The sequence below is a fragment of the Megascapheus bottae genome, chromosome 19, assembly GCF_031878675.1.
Source record: "Megascapheus bottae isolate mThoBot1 chromosome 19, mThoBot2.hap1, whole genome shotgun sequence".
NCBI classification, from domain to species: domain Eukaryota; kingdom Metazoa; phylum Chordata; class Mammalia; order Rodentia; family Geomyidae; genus Megascapheus; species Megascapheus bottae.
In genome coordinates, this window is record NC_143527.1 from 38,278,029 (window position 1) to 38,297,659 (window position 19,631).

Below are 19,631 nucleotides of genomic sequence, written 5' to 3' on the forward strand. Positions count from 1 at the left end.
TTTTCTACGGTGGATAATACTAAAAATAACTTACTAATAGAGGTAAAGCCTCAATATTAAACAAATTCAACACAGAACAGATCTGAATGTAAACATGAATTACCTTTAAGCATTTTTGACAATTATTGAGCATTGCTTGTTGGTAAAATACTACTGGGCATCATTCCTTCCTCAAATTCATCCAGCTCTTGAAAATAGCTGATTTCATACCTATCTTAAAAAAATTTTATTCACCTTATCCCTTTTTCTTGTAAAGACTTTTAACACACAACAGTAAACCATCAGACACCACTTTTAAGTTCCTATTCAATTAAGTGTGGGCTCTTTAATGAGTGTGCAATTACGTCTATAACATGTAGTTTGCTTTTGCTTTTGCTTTGTTATCTAAGTCAAAAGAACAAAAGATTGGATTTAGTGTATAAAATTAACCTAAAGCACTTTAATTTTCCCTCAAGCTCCTATGGTATTTACTGTATCACTACCATATTACCACAATAGTTTAAGTTATAGTAAATGTTTTACTCAATAGATGTAAAACATAAAAGTTTGATATAAAATATACAGAAATATTAACATGAAATTAATGCAAGGAAAAAAATTAATGCAAGGGATCTAGGAATAGGGAGCCTTCAGTAATTAAACAAAAAGCAGGGAACAGCTGGTTGTTTCAGAAGCCAATAGTGAACTCAGGGAACTCAGGCAGGGGTGGGGGTCAGGAAAAGGTATCTATCAATTCAATAATATGTTACACCTTGGAGGTACAGATCTTCCTGACCTCTGCTACTTTTTGGTATAAATCTTGTTTTTCCCCCAGCAATTAGAAGCTGTACCAATACTCCCAAATATGTTCAGTAAGAGTGAAGAAGTTATTAAAAGTTTTGACTGGTCCTCTAGAATTTGGCTACAGCTTGTGCATGTAGCGTATGTTTTAAATTAATCTTCCAGATCTAAAAAAAACATTTTTGAAATAACTTCAAATATAAAATTGTAACCATTTTCTCTTATAATACTGCTTTTGATAGCTATTTTTTGCTGCCTAATTAGTAACCTTAGTACATGAAGTAAACAGTTTAATTTTGTTACAGCTTCATGTAAGGTTCTGAATGGTCTGCCTCAAAATTTTAATTGGCGAACATGTTAAAAGATGTCTGAACTTTCATAGAGAAAATCTGTTCCTGGAAAACAAATTACTAATTAATGTTTATTATCTAATGCCCTTAGCTGCAGTTTCACAAAAATTGAACGGTAATGTAATTCCATGGATGCCTATCAGGTAAAAAGATACACAAAGTACCAATTTTTCCTTTTAATCAAGTTAGTTTCTTCTCCTAAAAATGTCTACAAAGAATATACATAATAGAATAATAAAGACAACTGATGATTTTTCTGTTTATTAGGGAAGAATTTGACCTTACGTTTAAATTAGCAGTAAATCTTCAATCATCTAAAATATGTATTGTGTTACTCTGGTTTTGCCCCAAAGTTTCATGTAATAAAGGTGCTGTTGCCAATTGCTGGACGTACAGTAAGTGATTTGATTGCGAGTGCTCTAACATCATCAGGGGATTCATTCCTTGATGGACTCATAATTTGACAGCATCACTGGGAGGTAGAAAAACTAAGAGGTAGGCCCGCGGTGAAAGAAGCAGGTCACTGTGCAAACTGCCCTGGAAAGGTACCAACTGTGTCTCTAGTCCCTTCTTTCTCTCTGCTTCTTGGCAACGGTGAAGTAAGGAATTCTGCTCTACTACATACTGCCCACCAAAATGTTTTATTCTGCCTTCTTCCAGAAGCAGTGGAGCCAAACAAATACTAGACTGAAACCTATCTGTTTTCTAAGTATTTTGTCACAGCAGCTGAAAAGATGATTAATAGTGATGTCTACAGGCATTCCTTACCAGAAACTGGTAAAGGGTAAAGATTAAAGATTAGCTCTCTTTATATTAAAATGTGCATCTCTACAAAAGGTTTGTTTTTTTTTCATTCATTCATTCATTTATTCATTTGTCAGCCATAAGGCTTGAACTCAGGGCCTGAGCGCTGTCCCTGAGCTTTTTTTTTTTTTTTTTTTTTTTTGCTCAAGGCTTGTGGTGCTCTACCACTTTGAGCCACAGCTCTACTTCCGGTTTTCTGGTGATTAATTGGAAATGAGAGTCTCATGAACTTTTCCCTCCTGGGTTGGCTTCAAACTGGGATCCTCAGATCTCAGCCTCCTGACAAGTTAGGATTACAGGCAAGAGCCACTGGTACCAAGCATAGAGAAGGCTCTTTCAATTGGTACAGCTGTCTAAGCTGGAATACTTTCCATGAATCTCAAATTTACCATGCCCAAAATAGGATTTAAGGTCTATCTAATTATAATAATCCATTTTTTCCTTTCTTTTACCTTATCTTAGTTAACAGTAGACACAGTACTCCCATTCACCCTTAGAAACATTAGAGTTGTTTTTAGTATCTATTCCTCCTGGGTACCTTATATCCAATCAGTCACCAAGACCTGCCTATACTACCCTATAATCTTAAAAATTCTTCCACTTCTCCCTCTCTGCTAATTACTACTTTCCCTGGCTACTAATCACTTGCTGTCTACTGCAAAAACATCCTTAACTGACTTCCATGTCTCCACTGTTAGTTTTCCAATCTTTGCTATGAAACTGTATTTTCTTACAAAGAAAATCTGCTTATGTGTCTTGAATGGCATGACCCTCTTTCCTTTTTTTTCCATATATTTTTATTGTAATTAACAGAAGGGTTACATTATATTCACCAGATAGAAGGTGCATTACTTCACATACATTGATACACTTTCTCATGTCTTGGTCCCCATTTCCCTCTCTCCACTCCCTCCCCCTTTTGCCCAGTATAAAAATCTGTATTTCATGGGGCCGGGAGTTTGGCCTAGTGGTTAAAGTGCTTGCCTAGCATGCATGAAGAGCTGGGTTCGATTCCTCGGTACCACATACATAGAAAAAAGCCAGAAGTGGTACTGAGGCTCAAGTGGTAGAGCTCTAGCCTTGAGAAAGTCCAAGGACAGTGCTCAGGCCCTGAGCTCAAGCCCAGGACTGGCAAAAAAAAAAAAAAATCTGTATTTCTTCGCCCTTTTTTTGGTGGATTATGGGGCTTGAATTTGCCCTGGGCGTTGTCCCTGGGCTCTTCAGCTACTGCCCTACCCTTGAGCCAAGCCCCACTTCTTGTTTTCTTGAGGTTAACTGGAGATAAGAGTCTCAGGTCCTTTTGTGCCTGGGCTGGCTTAGAACCTTTATCCTCAGATCTCAGCCTCCTGAGTAGCTAGGATTACAGGTGGGTGTAAGCCACTGAGCCCAGCTAAAATCTGTACTTCTTAATGTATTTTTTTTTCCTCTCTGTACCTTGGCCTAGTCTTTGGCTCACAGTTGATACTGGCATATAATATAAGAGTGCATGAATAAGAACTGACTTTGAGTTCAGATTAATACTGTAATTCTTGTTCAAATTAAGTTAAAATGCCTAAGCCGGAATTTCCTCATTTCCTCTCACTTCAGGAATTATTACCTAATTGTGTAAGGTTTTCAGTATTAAGGAACTCACATGGAAATAAACCAGCACATAACCTAATAAAAGCATGTGTTTGTTGTAATTAAGACTTGCGCACATAAGGGCAGAATCTTAAAAAAGGTAGTTTAATTAAAAAGGGGCAATTTTTTATAAAAGATTACAAGAAGTGTTTCCTAGAAGTTAAAGACATAAAAGACCACCAGAACCAGGAATGAAACTGTGGGAAGCTGAGCTTATTTACTCCCTTTCCTGGCCCTTACATCCTTTCCTGTCTCAATCTCTATCATCTTCCATCTGTGCCATTATAGCAGGACTTTTTCAGCTCTTCAATGGCAAAAGAGGGTTACCAATAGTTTCAGTTGTGACCTTACATTTTAGACTTCAAATCCAAATTCCAAGAATACTCCAACCTTCTTGCCAGGACAGTTTTCTCTGGCCAAGAGGTGGTAGATTCCATGTTAACTAAGAACAAGTGAGAAAGTAATATGAAAGGACCTTATTATAACATCTACTCAGGAAATGCTATTAACATTTCAAAAAAACTATTTTACTTAAGTCAATGAAGGCTAGTAAGAATAAGTTGTAATAGGTCAGGAATTTAAAGTTACATCTCTATAGTTTTTTATTGTTGTTGTTTTATTTTGTTTTTTGTTCAGTCTTTGGGCTTGAACTGTCCTTGGGCTTTCTCAAGGCTAGCACTCTACCACGTGAGCCACAACACCACTTCCGGCATTTTCTATGTATGTGGTACGGAGAAATTGAACCTGTGGCTTCGTGCAATGCTAATCAAGCACTCTACCACTAGGCCATGCTTCCAGCCCCACACCTCTATAGTTTTATATTATAAATATATCTATGGAAAATATCCATAGAAACATGTAAAAGAACTATTCTACTTCAACTTTTTGAAGTTCTGATCTCAATAACTAATGTTATAAAACAGATAAACACTTTCAAGTGAAAATATTTTAGGATATTCTTCAAAAGTTTTGTAAAATTGCTAAAGACACAGAGTAAAAGTTGGGAAAAGATCTCAGAAGCCCATTTGAAAATTTGAACTTTTTACATTGTAAGTATCTCCCCTAACCTGGTTCTAGCTTCCTAAAATGGGGGAAAAAAAATGTAGGGGAAGTCATTACATGGTCATTTATAGCATCCTAGCAATAATTATGGATATAATGCTATAACAAAATGAACCTGAAACCTCAAGTTAGTTGAGCTAGAAAAACCAGAATAAAACTGAGCTATGAGTGAGCAGAGAGCTTGTCTATTTCCCACCCTTTTTCCACCCTTTCTAAGCTTCTAAAGTATTAGTCTAGAATTTTCTACCTGACTTTAGTATTTGTAATATACAATTAATGCTATGAAAAGTAACCTTTTTCCTTTGATAAAATCCTAATGGTAAAAAGAAGAATGGAATATTTCTTGTATTAAACAAACAGACACATTATTGATGGAATCTTCCCCAATTTCATTCTGGGGAAAAAAAAAAACAAACACCAGCCCATTTAAGACAGTTTTTTTTGGGTACTGAATGTTGTACCAGCTAAGCAACCACTTTGCCACTGAGCTATACCTCAGCCCTTAAGGCAGATTTTGTCAAACCATGTGCCAGGGGCTTATACATGAAATCCTACACAGGAGGCTGAGAATTGCAGTTCGAAGCCAGCCCAGGAAGAAGTCTGTGAGACTCTTATCTCCCAATCAAGCACCAGAAAGCATGAAGTTGAGCAGTGACTTAAAGTGGTAGAACATTAGCCTTGATCAAAAAAGCTCAGCAACAGTGCCCAGTTCCAAAGTTCAAGCACATAACTGACCAGAAAGAAAAAAAAAAACAAAAAATAGATCTTGTCATATAATCTTAAATGTACTTAGGACATTTATTAAATTTCTTCTTGTACTGAACATTTTAACTGTAAATTTTCTTTTCTTTCTTTCTTTTTTTGTCAGTGGGTCTTGAACTTTGGGCCTAAGTGTGGCCTCTGAGCTCTTCAGTTCAAGGCTACTACCCTACCCCTTGAGCCACAGTGTTACTTCCAGTTTTCTGGTGGTAAATTGAAGATAAAGAGTCTCACAGACTTTAGTGCCAGAGCTGGCTTTGAATCTCCATCCTCAGATCTCAGCCTTCTGAGTAGCTAGGATTACAGGCATGAGCCACCATACCCAGCCTTAACTGTAAATTTTCTAAATGCTCTTTATATTAAAATTTAAACCACATATATGTAAGTTAACATTGCACTAATTTACATAATCCAGATAATTTTGTTCTTGAAAATATGTAATATTACTATCTCTGCTTTACAGATGAGGAAACTGAAGGCTGAGTATCAAGCAGCTTTGGGTTTTATGTCACAAAATTATCAAGTCATAAGTTGAAAGTGGATGCTGGTGATACCATCTCTATAGTTTTATATTGCTGCCACAACAAATTACAAGCTTGGTGGCTTGCAACAATGCAAATTTATTTAATCTTATACAGTTCACAAGTCTGACACTGGTCTCACTGAGCTAAAAATCAAGATGTTGGCTGGGCTGCATTTTCTTCTAGAAACTCAGGCAGCACTGCGCTTTTGTTGTTGCTGTTTTGTCCTTTCTGGTTTCTAGAAACTGCCTATCGCTCACTCACAGACCCCTTCCATTTTTAAGACAGTAATGCTGTTGATCATCTTTTTACACTTAAACCTTAGAACCTCCAAATCTACATTAGCACATATCCTAGATGATATAAAGGACTGTGTGACTTAGGCACTACTGCTTTATATAATTAACTGTTTATTCCTATGTTCCACCCACAAATTGCTACATGCAGTGTACAACCTTATTTTCTCCATCTTCACTGTCATGCATTATCAGCTCCCTCTTGATCTATCTCTGCTCTGTGAAACCCACTGAAATCCCATCCCCACTAGAATTTTCCTAAATGTTCATTTTTTTCTTCCCTTCCCTTTCTTTTAAATGTGCATCTTCCAATCCAGTATTTCTCTCACGTTATCTGAAGTAATATATTTAATTGATAAACATGAGTGGATACAGTTATCTTTTTATATTCTAAATGTTTAATCATCATAACATCTTTGCGTGGAGTAAAGAGTACCTCTTCATTAGTTAGTTGGGTTGTACTATAGATTTGTATTGGTCAATGTTTGGGATTTAACCTACCCAAAAGTGACCAATAAACTAATTCTTTAACTGAGAAGTAAAAACAAATTTATGATACATGAACACATACTAGATTGATTTACAAGGTATCCCTCCACTCTTCCCTGGGTCTCTTCTCTTGTTTTTTGTTTGTTTTTGCCCATCCTAGCGCTTGAACTCTGTCCCTGAGCTGCTTCTTTTTTTTTTTTTTTGCTCAAGGCTAGTGCTCTGCCACTTGAGCCACAGCACCACTTCTGGATTTTCTGAGTCATTTACTGGAGATAAGAATCTCATAGACTTTTGTGCCAGGGCTGACTTCAAACCAAGATCCTCAGATCTCAGCCTTTTGAGTAGCTAGGATTATTGTAACTGTATGTTCTTGAAAATGTTGAAGACTAATGATGCATATTATTTCAATAACTGTTCTAGCTTCAAAATGTAAGTACAAGGCATGAACAGTAGATGACAAGACATTAACAAACAGATGCATCAGAAAGGCAGAACACGTGACATTACAGTCATCCAATCCTGACATTTTACCACTTCGTGATGGTAACAATGATACAACCAGCGTTTATTTTTTTTGTTTTGTATTACTGATTGTTTTGTAAAATCCTCATTTCCACTTAGAAATAGGAGACTTATAAATGAATAAATGAAAATGTAATAATTAATTATGTACTTAATCAAATGTCTATTCAATTAAGCTTCAAGAACCCTATCCACCCCACTAAGTCAAATGCATCTGCATGATAGTGGTGGAGTGCCTGCCCAGCATACATTCTACTCCTTAGTACCACATGCACAGAAAAAGCCAGAAGTGGTTCTGTGACTCAAGTGGTGGAGTGCTAGCCTTGAGAAAGCCCAAGAACAGTGCTCAGGTCCTGTGTTCAAGGCCCAGAACTGGCAAAAAAAAAAAAAAAAAGCCAGCCAGGGCAATAAACTCTGTGAGATGTTTATCTCCAATTAACCACCAGAAAACCAGAAGTAGCAGGGTGGTAGCCTTGAGCTGAAGAGCTCAGGAACAACACCCAGGCCCAGAGTTCAAGTCCCACGACCAACAAAAAATAGGGAATATGAAAATTTTAATTAAAGAAAAACTGAGGTTTCTACCTTCTTGTTACATAAGGAGGAATTTATTATTATTTTTAGTAGTTGCACAAAGGAGTTGCCATTTAACAAAGTAGCTTATGAATACAATATGTCTTTTTAAAAACTTCATTGTGGGGATAATGTATAGAGGGCTTACAGTTACATTTGTCAGGTAGTAGGTGCATTACTTCTGGCACATTGATATCCCCTGTTTTTGATACCATGTTTTTGTTCCTGTTTCCCTCCCACTCACCCCTTCCCAATCATCTTGTTTTCCCCCTTTCCCTCCCTTATTTCAAATAAACAAGTAGAATATACCAGGTAACTAAGTCCGTTACAATAACAACATGACATTAACCAAAGGACAACAAAAAAGAAGAAAAATAAAATAGTACATTAAGAACAACAATCACACAAGATAAACCTCCATATCCTAGAGTTCATTTCATTTAGTCTCATGCTATATTACCTTATATACATAGGTTTTGAGCTACTGTGATCCTTTGCTGGCAGAGTCCTTGATGTGCACTAATTATTACAAATGAGGGAAACCATGGAGACTATGTTCCTTTGGGTTCAATACAATATATCTTGATTGATGTCACTCCTGACAACTTTCTTATCCAGCCTTCCCCTACTCCCCTCCTTACTATGAGTCCTAAAGATGACCTAAGAATTTTAACCAGAAACAACAATGGTATACTATATATGAAATATTTCTTGCTCTGTCTATTCAATTTCAAACCTGAAATCATCTTTTAAAACATTTACATAGTAATTATGTAATAAGTCAATATTTAAAAAAATGAACACATCCTTCCACATATGCAAGACTGAAACTAGATCCCCCGTCTTTCACTTTGCACTAAAATCAATTCAAAGTGAAATGAAAATTCTTAATGTTTGATCAGAAACATATATAGTGTGACAAAGAACAAGGGTTCCACAAATGCAACAGAGACACTCACAAGATACTATATTGAAAATAAACTTTACAACTTATAGGGGTGGGAAATGGGGGGGGAAGTGGGGAAAAACAAGGGAGGAGGTAACAGTGACAAAAAGTATAGTCACTACCCTACTAATGTAACTGTGACTATTCTGTACATCACCGTTACAACAAAATAAACAAAATTTAAAAAGTGTAAGGAAAAACACTTCTGAAGATACAGGAATAGGGCAACATTTTCTTCTAATAGTCCACCAAGTAAGAGCAAGAATTGAAAAATAGGATTGCATCAAATTAAAATGTTTATATACATCAAAGGAAACAATTTTTGGAATTAAAGACACAAACCATAGAGCGAAAAAAGCTTTGCAAGCTATTCACTATAAAAATTAACATCTAGGGCCGGGAGTTTGGCCTAGTGGTATAGTGTTTGCCTAGCATGCACGAAGACTCGGGTTCAATTCCTCGGTACCCCACATACATAACAAAAAGCCGGAAGTGGTGCTGAGGCTCAAGTGGTAGAGCTCTAGCCTTGAGAAAGTCCAAGGACAGTATTCAAGCCCTGAGCCCAAGCCCAGGACTGGCAAAAAAAATTAACATCTAATATATATAAAGAGCTCAAAAAAATAAACACCAAAAGAAACATATATAATTCAATTAATAAAAGGGCAGACGAATTTAATATACATTCTCTGAAAAAGTACAAACGCCTAGGAAATGAAAAAATGTTCAATTCTTAACTATGAAGAAGATGCAAATGTGGTCATACACCAGTGGCTTGGGCCTGTAATCTCCTAACTACACAGGAAGTGGAGATCAGAGGAGCAAGGCAGCCTAAAGCAGAAAAATCCCCATGTCTGACTCTAATTAACTAGCAAAATGATGAATTGGAGGTGTGGCTCAAGCAGTAGAGTCCCAGCTGTAAGCATGCAAGCCAAGCAAAAGTAAGAGGCTCTGAGTTCAATCAACAGTATTGACCAAAAAGAAGAAGATAGGGAGAGAAAGGAAGGAAGAAGAAAATTCAACTACAAATCAAAATAACACTAAGAGCCATCTTACCTCAGACAGACTGGCTATTATTCATTCAATGATGTGTGTAGAAGGGGCTATACATACACATATATATTTGAGCTAAAGGGTATCCAGAATTCTTTTTACTATTTTCTAAACATTCTGTTATTTTGAAACTATTACTAAATAAGTTTTTTAAAACTAGGTGAATACTTAAGAATAAATATAAGAACAAATGCTCCGCTGATATTAAAAAACAAAATGGGAAAATAAAGAACAACCTCAGTCAATGGAAACATGTATCTTATTTTTAGATGGTGCAATCGATTCTTATAAAGGTATCTATTCTTTTTTTTTTTTTTTTTTTTTTTTTTTGCCAGTCCTGGCCTTGAGCTCAGGGCCTAAGCCCTGTCTTGGACTTTCTCAAGGCTAGAGCTCTACCACTTGAGCCCCAGCAGCACTTCCAGCTTTTTTCTATGCATGTGGTACCGAGGAATCGAACCTGGGTCTTTGTGCATGCTAGGCAAGCACTATACCACTAGGCCAAACTCCCGGCCCTATTTATTCTTCTTAAACAAGTCCAAACAACATTATCAATGGAAAGTAAATGGATATGAATAACTAAGAACATATTGAAAAACAAAACTGAACAATATGTTCTGTTAGAAACCAAAATCTTGTAGTTAAGATTTCACTTGTGGTCACTGTATTAGAGACCTGCATAATAGTCCTAGCTGGAAACATCAGTAAATTTATTTCATGAGACCTACTTTATGAAGCTCTAAAAATAAAGATATTAAAAGTGCCTAACTCTAGACTAGAGCCTTTGTGCAAAATGATTAGCTAAAATATATTTATCACTGCAACTGGCATTTGTCAACACGCAATACCATATACTTGCTACTGCTACTGTTACCACGGTCAGGCTTATGGGCAGGGAGGCTATATGGTACTGGCAGAAAAAAAGTAAATACCTGGAAAAGAAAACAAGACCAGAAACACATGGAAGAGTAAAACAATTTGGAAGTGCTGACTGGCAGTATAGCTCAGTGGAATGCTTGCCTAGTACTTTGAGTTCCATCCACAGCACAGCAAAATATTAACAGGAACCATAACAAAAATAATAGACTATAAATGCCACAGATAGCAATCTGAAGCAGTAAAGAAAAAGATTTGAGAGCTGGCACAGTGAGTGTGAGTAATATCTGAAGGAAAAAAGTCTGGATTCTAGCCTTACAACATACACAAATTCTACAATAAAAAGTTAACAAGTTATATCAAGTGCCAGTGGATAACACCTGTAATCCTAGCTACTCAAGAGGCTGAGATCTGAGGATCAAGGTTCAAAGATAGCCTGGGCAAGAAAGTCCATGAAACTCTTATCACCAATGAATCACCAGAAAGCCAGAAGCGGGGCTGTGGCTTAAAGTAGGAGAGCACTATCCTTGAGTGAAAAAGCTCAGGGACAGCATGCAGGCTGAGTTCACAGGACATAGGAAATACTGGAGAAGTAAAGATAAGCATACGGTAATATGGGGAAGGTGCAAAAGAAAAGACTGTATTCACAATTCATGAAGTGTCCTTAAAATCTATAAGAAAAGGACAAATTATAAGCAAGGGTTATTGGCAGGCAGAAATATTGTCTAGAAAAAAAAATGTAGCCTTTCATTGTAGCTTTACAAAGAAAAAAGAATTTAAAAGAACTTTAAAGGGCTCAATACTGGGGACACTGAGGCAGGAGGATACTTTGGCCCCAGGAGTTCATGGCCTGCTTAGATAATAGCCAGATCCTATCCTCAAACAAATAAATAATAAAATAAAATATACATGCACACGTGGTGTGTGTGTGTGTGTGTGTATTTACTCTCATCTATCACAGACTCAAATATTCTGATTCAATCTTCGGGGGGGGGGGATCTGGAAAGATATAAAAGCCTGTTAATATCCTTGGACTCTGAATAAGCAAAGCAAAAAGAAATGTTTGTCAGATCATTAGAAAACTTAGGTTATGAAAAGGGAAAAAACCAAAATGACAGAAAAACAAACCATCATTTCGACAGTCCTGAGAACTGAATTCAGGACTTTGCCTGAGCTACTCTACCATTCAATCTATGCCTCCAGCCCTACTCAAGTTTATCCTTAAGATTAAAATCACAAATTTACACCAGATCTGCCTCTCCAAAAAGTCTTGAGTTAAAAAGCTATGGTCACTGCATGTCTTTACTGAGCAGATATTGGTTATATCCATGGTAGGCAGCAGATATGTCAAGTTGACACCGGACATTTTCCTAAATTCAGTGTCCAATATATGCTGCAAATGACTTTAGGAGTCAAAACAAAACTTGCTGCCTCTAAGCAGCTTACATTCTAGTGGTAGCCATTTCTGTCCCTTAGAGTTTGCATGATCACAACCATGTAAAACCTATCTGCCAACCTTTTTGTAAAAATGTACCATGCATGGGCAATGATGAACTACAGGAGTAATAAATAAGAGATGCACTGTAAATATTCTCTGTGGAATTATCTACAAAGTCTTGTTGGTATTCTCACTAGAAAACAATACTCCAGTTTATTAGCTAGAACAAAGGGTACATTCTTAGATACAATCAAAGAAATAAAAGGAAGCCAAAGGGAAAAAAAGGCCTCTAAGGTGGTGACAGAAATCATTGCCAACTCAAGAACTTGACAGAGTAGCAACAGAGTAGCAAATAAGATTTCTATTTGGAGTCTTAGATGAAAAGGAATTCACATAACAGGATTTATAGCAACAAATCAGTAAGGAAGACAGTAACAATTAAAAGAATAAACTATCAGGGCATTGGTGGCTCATGCCTATAATCCTAGCTACTCACTAGGCTCAGATCTGAAGACCATGGTTCAAAGTAAACTGAGGCAATTAAGTCCAAGAAACTCTCCCTCCAAAAAAAGCTGCGAGTAGAGCTGTGGCTCAAGTTGTCAAGATCTAGTCTTGAGCACAAAAGCTCAAAGACAGCATGCAGAATGGAGCCAAAAAATAAGAAAAAGAAATAAAGAAATAAACAATTATAGAAGTATTGTTTCTTCCTGGTGAGCATGTTACCAGAAAATATGGACTCTATCCTACCAGGAGAGCAAGTTAGGTAATGTGACCCTTTCTAGAACTTTTATCTGAAAAGCAATACAGAGCCACTCAGTAATAAGACCTTTCATGTAGATTGAACTCTTCTAGAAATATACGCTACAACTGATAGAGGTGAAAACAATATCATAAATTAACTATTTGATCCAGTGTGCATATGAGAAAGATTCAGACTTGTCTTCTTACACACACACATACACACAGGTTCAATACTGTGTGTGTATATTTACAAATGAGGGACTGACTATATACTATATGTAGACTATAAAAAGAGCATTTACTATAGTTTAGTTAGTATAATAAGCCGTATTTTTTCCACATGCTTGTTCTTTTAGTAAATAAAAATTTAAAAGGCATGGTAGTAGGGCTGGGAATTTAGCCTAGTGGTAGAGAGCTTGCCTAACATGCACAAGGACCTCAGTTCCATTCCTCGGTACCACATACATAGAAAAAAAGCCAGAAATGGTGCTGTGGCTCAAGTGGTAGAGCTCTAGCCTTGAGAAAGCCCAAGGACAGTACTAAGGTCCTGAGTTCAAAGCCCAGGACTGGCCAAAAAAAAAAAAAGGCATGGTAGCACACCCATATTGCCCCCAACTACTTATTTGGGAGATAGAGATAGGTGTAAAGGGATATCAGTGTAAAGCTAGTTGTAGGCAGAAAGTGCTAGGTCTTACCTGAGAAATATCTAAAAACAAAGAGGTCTAAGAATGTGGCTTAAGTGGTAGAGCATCTTCCTCATAAACTGAAGACCCTGAGTTCAAACTCCAGTTCTACCAAGAAAAATAAAGAGTAATAAATTTAGACTTTAAAAATCTCAATTGGTAAAAGTCTAACAATTAACTATTAATTTGGGAGAAGCATTTTAGTTTATAAGATGATTTTTTAATGTTTTGAACTTACTGTATCATTTTCCATAATAAACACAAACTTACAAAAGGGTAGCATTTGCTCAAATTTAATTACTATAATAACTCATGTATTTCTAAGGAATATAATTAATAGCTGGCATCTATCTGTTATGAAACATGTACAGCATCACAAAGATTCTTCCATTAAAAAAGAAAAATGCAAAGAGTCAGATGAGGTGGCTACAGCCTGTAATCTCAGCATGTGGGAAGCAGTCGGTGAATGTAGGATAGTGAATTGGATGCAAGCCTGAGCCATACAAAACAAAAAAACAAACAGAAAATAAAAAGAAAAGTGAGACTGAAAATTCTCTGCCTCCAATTCAAAAGTACAATCTAATGGAAAAGGAAAGACAACCTCTCCCTTTCCTTATTCCTATGGAATAAAACTGGATTTAAATCCCAGATCAGACCAATCCCCAGTTACAAGACCCCAGGAAACAATATATATGTTCTGATCCTTAGCTACATCACTGGTAATGTATGCCTATCTCCTCCACAACTTTTCTGTGTATTTACAAACATATCCAAAATGTTCAAGCTAAATGTAATAACACTTATCAAGGGCAGCAACTCACAAAAGCTATCATAGAAGCAGTTCTCTTCCTTTCCTACTCAATGCTTAAAATGAGAAGTGCGAGTCTGGGCATTCTAATACAAACTCAGTGATTTTTAAATAGAACAGGGTAGGTAGGAAATGAGGGTGATTGGGAACACCACAGGCTTATCTATTTTGTAATTAAATCACTTATAAAACAAATATTTCACATATTTAAAGAGCACAGATTTTAAAAACCAAAAACTTAAAATTAGAACACATTTTGCTATTTGCTATTCCTGTTAGGTCTTTATAGGTTAATGCTAAGGGGCTACCAGTACTTCTAGCCCTAAAGGTCATTACAGAAAGGACTTTTTTTTGGTGGGGGGCAGGAGTTTGGTCTAGTGGTAGTGCTTGCCTAGCATGCTGAAGAACCGGGTTCGATTCCTCGGTAATCGAAAAAAGCGGAAGTGGTGCTGAGGCTCAAGTGGTAGAGCTCTAGCCTTGAGAAAGTCCAAGGACAGTGCTCAGGCCCTGAGCTCAAGCCCAGGACTGGCAATAAATAAATAAATTAAATTAAATAAATGACTTTTTTGGAAAAGGGATTTTCACTTCTAAAGAACTGACCGATAAAATTTTGGGGTCACAATGTACTTATAATGTTTTTTTCTCAGAAAAATCTATTCCGCAAGCTTTCAAAAGCTAATCCCTTAAAATAAATGCCTATGTCTGTCTTTTTGTCCGTTGCAGGGCTTGAACTCAGGGCCGTCCCGGAGCCTCTTTTGTACTCAAGGGTAGCACTCTACCACTCGAGCCACAGTGCAACTTTCCAATTTTTGAGTGGTTTGTTGGAGATCAAGAGTCTTACCAGGACTTTTCTGCTCAGGCTGACAATCCACAGATCCCAGCCTCCTGAGTAAGTATAGGCTTACGTGAGCCATCAGCACCTGACCCTATGCTTGTTTTGTTCTATATATTAACTAAATGTGTTAATGAGTTTTTAAAATAGTAGCTATTTTTCAGATACAACATAGTAAAGTTCTCATCCAAATAGCCATAATAATCTGATAATGGTATCATAGCTACGTGCTTCATTCAAATCGATAATTAATGCATTACTTTCCTAAAAATTACCATATAACTACGAAATATTTTTAAAGCCTTGCAATGAATTGTCTTTTTACAATAAAACTTCTCTGGAAGAGTAGTGAAGCCTGGATATTTGAATCACAAACAGCTGTAATAAACTAATGTTCAAAAAATACTCAATCTAGGCTGGGCGTTGGTGGTTCACACGTCACCCTAGATACTCAAGAGGCTAAGATGTGAGGATTGCAGTTCATAGCCAGCCTGAGCAGCAAAGTCCATGAGACTCTTAACCACCAAAAAGTCAGAAGTGGAGCTGTAGCCCAAACAGTAGAACACTCACCTTGAGCAAAAAAAGCTCAGAGACAGTACCTAGGCTAAATTAAAGCTCCAGGACTAGCACCAGAAGGAAAAAAAATAAAACTGTCTTCCTGCCTAGAAAATTAACAAAGCTAAATCTATCTAGTACAAATGAACTTAGTAATGTTTCAGCAGTATCACACCCTTAAAGGCACTGAAATTTTATAAGGGACTATTACTCTAGAAGGATTGGTTGCAAACACCTGAAAATTAGCATAGTTTATGTCACATGAATGATAGGGTTAATGAATGTTCACTTAATGAATGAATAACACCGTATTTGTTTGACCAAGTTAATGGGTCAGTTGTTTTTTTTGCCAGTCCTGGGCTTGGATTTTTCTCAAGGCTAAGGTTCTACCACTTGAGCCTCAGCACCACTTCCGGCTTTTTCTAAGTATGTGGTACCAAAGAATCGAACCCGGGTCTTCGTGCATGCTAGGCAAGTACTCTACCACTAGGCCAAACTCCCAGCCCAATGGGTCAGTTTTTCATCATAATCTTTACTTACTTGACATCTAATTTCATTGCATATAAAATTCTAGCCTGAGCTGGGCACCTGTGACTCATGCCTTCAATCCTAACTATTCAGGAGGCTGAGATCTGAGGATTGTGGTTCGAAGCCACCCTGGGGAGAAAAGTCCCCATGTGACTCATCTCCAATTAACTCAAAAACTAGAAGTGGTATTATGTGACTCAAGTGGCAGAGTGCTTGCCTTGAACACAAAGAGGCTTAGGGACAGCACTTAGGCCCTGAATTCAAGCCCGAAAACAAAAACAAAAAGCAAAAAACAAACAAATTATAGCTTGGTGCCAGTGGTTTATGCCTGTAATATTAGCTACTCAGGAAGCTGAGATGTGAGGGCAGGGGTTTGAAGCCAGCCTGAAGAGGAAAGTCGGTGAGACTCTTAGCTCTAGTTAACCAGCAATAAGCCAGAAGTGGAGCTGTGTGGCTCAAGTGGCTCTAGTCTTGAGCACAAAAACTCAGAGACAGTTCAAGCCCCAGGACCTCCCCTGCCCAAAACAACAACAACAACAAAAAACACCTTTACCAGTATCACTAAAACTTGAAGGAGGTCCTGAGTTCAATCCCAGGCACCAGAAGGGAGAGTGGGGAGGAGAAGGGGAGGGTGCTACATGTGACCCCATCTAGTCAAATTACCCCTTTCAAATGATCTGGGATTTTTCTGAATTGACCAAGGCTACATAGTTCCAGGTTGTCAAAAGTGTATAATTAAAATCATGTCTTCTACTTTTTAGTTCTATCTCTGCTCCATTTCAAATGCCTGATTGCTTTTATTTGTAAAGAATCCTTATCCTTAAAAGACTAATCACATCAGAACAAAAGTAGAAATTAATCAACTTGGCATGGAACAATTTTTAATTATTTACTTGCATACAAAAACTACCAGTTTTCTCCACACCAAAGTCTACTTAATGTTAAGCCATTCGCATGAAGACAAAAGCCATTAGAAAATGACTATCCTCTGTAGTCAACTTAAAAAGCCTACAGTCTATATATTACTAGGCAGAGACAGAAAACCAGATAATCCTGAAGTTTCAGTGGTCAGTTCTCCCGGGACTTCCTGTCTGCACCTTTTCCTGAATAACCCAGCTGATAGATCTGATGAACTATGCATTCCTTCACATACATTACTACAAGAAAATGAACTTTGTTGTTTTTGTCCTACCTAGATAAAGACATCATTATAACACTGCCACAATTAACAAAACACATTATCAAATTTATTCAGAAAATCTAGGATATTTTTCAGGAACTTAAGTTTTTTGCTGTTCTCTCCCTCCCTCCCTCCCCTTTCCCTACCCCCTCTCTTTTCCGGTAGGTCCTGGGGTTTGAACTCTAAGCCTGGGCACTGTCCCTGAGCTCTTCAGTTCCACTTTGAGCCATGGTTCCACTTCCAGTTTGAGGGTAGTTAACTGGAGATAAGAGTCTCACTGATATGTATGCCTGGGCTAGCTTTGAACCCTGATCCTCAGATCTTAGCCTCCTGAGTAGCTAGGATCACTAGCAGGGTGCCACTGGCACCCTACTTAAGTGTCTTCTTTTTCTTCCTTTTTTTTTTTGTTGTTGTTGTTGTTGGTCATGGGTCTTGAACTCCAGACCTGGGTGTTGTGCCTGAGCTCTATTCAACTCAAGGCTACCACCCTACCACCCCTTGAGCCACAACACCACTTCTGGTTTTCTGGTAGTTAACTAGAGATAAGTGTCTCAAGGACTTTAGTGACGGGGCTGGCTTTGAATTGCAATCCTCAGATCTCAACCTCCAGAGTAGCTAGGATTACAGGTATGAGCCACTGCACCCAGCCCTACTTAAGTTTCTATACTCACTAAGGTAGTAAGAAGCATTTCTTAACTTTCCTAGATCACTTTTTTTTTTTTTTTTGATGGGTCATTGGGCTTGAACTCTGCCTGGGCGCTGTCCCTGAGCTCTTCAGCTCAAGGCTACCGACCTACCCCAGGGCCTGGGCGGTGTCCCTGACCTCTTCAGCTCCAGGTTATGGCTGGAGCCAAGCCCCACTTCCGGTTTTCTAGAGGTTATCTGGAGATAAGAGTCTCAGGTCCTTTGGTACCCAGGCTGGCTTTGAACATTGATCCTCAGATCTCAGCCTCCTGAGTAGCTAGGATTACAGGTGTGAGCCACTGCACCCGGCTCCTATATTACTTTCAATTCAACTATTACCACATTCCTAGTTTAAGTTAGAAATATAAAAATGATAGTTATTTGCTAGACTATTTTCCCCCTGACAGGAGGGTGGAAACAGACTCCTTTGTGTAAATCTGTACAGAGATGTGTATATGGGATGTTGGTGGTACTTTGCTGAATGTAAACTTGCCTTGTCAATGGAAAGATTGAAAAAGTATTGTGTTTATTTATACATTTGTATAAATCTATATATGCATGTATGTATATGTGTGTTTAAAGCTCTCTCTCTCTATATATATATATATATATTCCCTAAAAAATGAGCTTTATTTCACATCTGCAAGACTGTTTAAACTATGTTGTAAAATAATTTTCTATAACAAAATTTCTAGATTTAAAAAAAATCTAAAGACTTTAATTTTAATCTATGAAAAAGCACTACATTGTTCTTATTCAATTTTAGGAAAGAAATGTTAAAAATATCTGCTGCATGCAAAAAAAATGTTGTAACTATAAAAGCCTTATAATTGTACCCATAACCACATTCCTATATATAATTCAAAATTGACTGAAGTCTTCATTGTGCTAGGGGATATTCTCCAGTATTAATATAGAGCAGTTCTTTGCCACAGTGCCACTGTATCAAGAATGACACTCATGGAAAGAAATAATTGCAGGGAGAATGTGCTTTGTCATAGGAACTTTGCAGAAGCACAAAGGTAGAGATTATCACACAAGGACTCAACCAAGTATGTGGCCCAATGTACACTTGATATGTAAGCATTTTACTAGTATCTTCAGTTGAGAAAGATATAACATTCGATTGCATAGTCTTTTTATACCTCTTCCTTCCTTCATGTTATATGAGTTTTGACGGCTCTCTAGACTCCATCCCAAACTCTAAACCCACCAAGCATAGCCATGATGAGCAAAATGAACTTTCCCTCCCTTTTCAGTAAGCGGAGCTAAAAGAACATATATGCTACTGCTACGTGCTTGAAATGTTTGTAAAGTGGGCATGCTGCATTTCAGAAGGAGCATAATTTGCCCATGGCACCTTCCAGTTTGGGGATTGCCAGATACAGTTGATATTATGCTTTTCTGTTTGTTTTGTTTTGTTTCTGAGAAAAGGGCTTGATGAATTGACAAGGGTGGCCTTGAACAAGCCTCCAGACTTAGTTTCCTCTTCAGTATGTGGGATTCTAGGTGTGCCATTACTCAGCTAGTAACTACATTT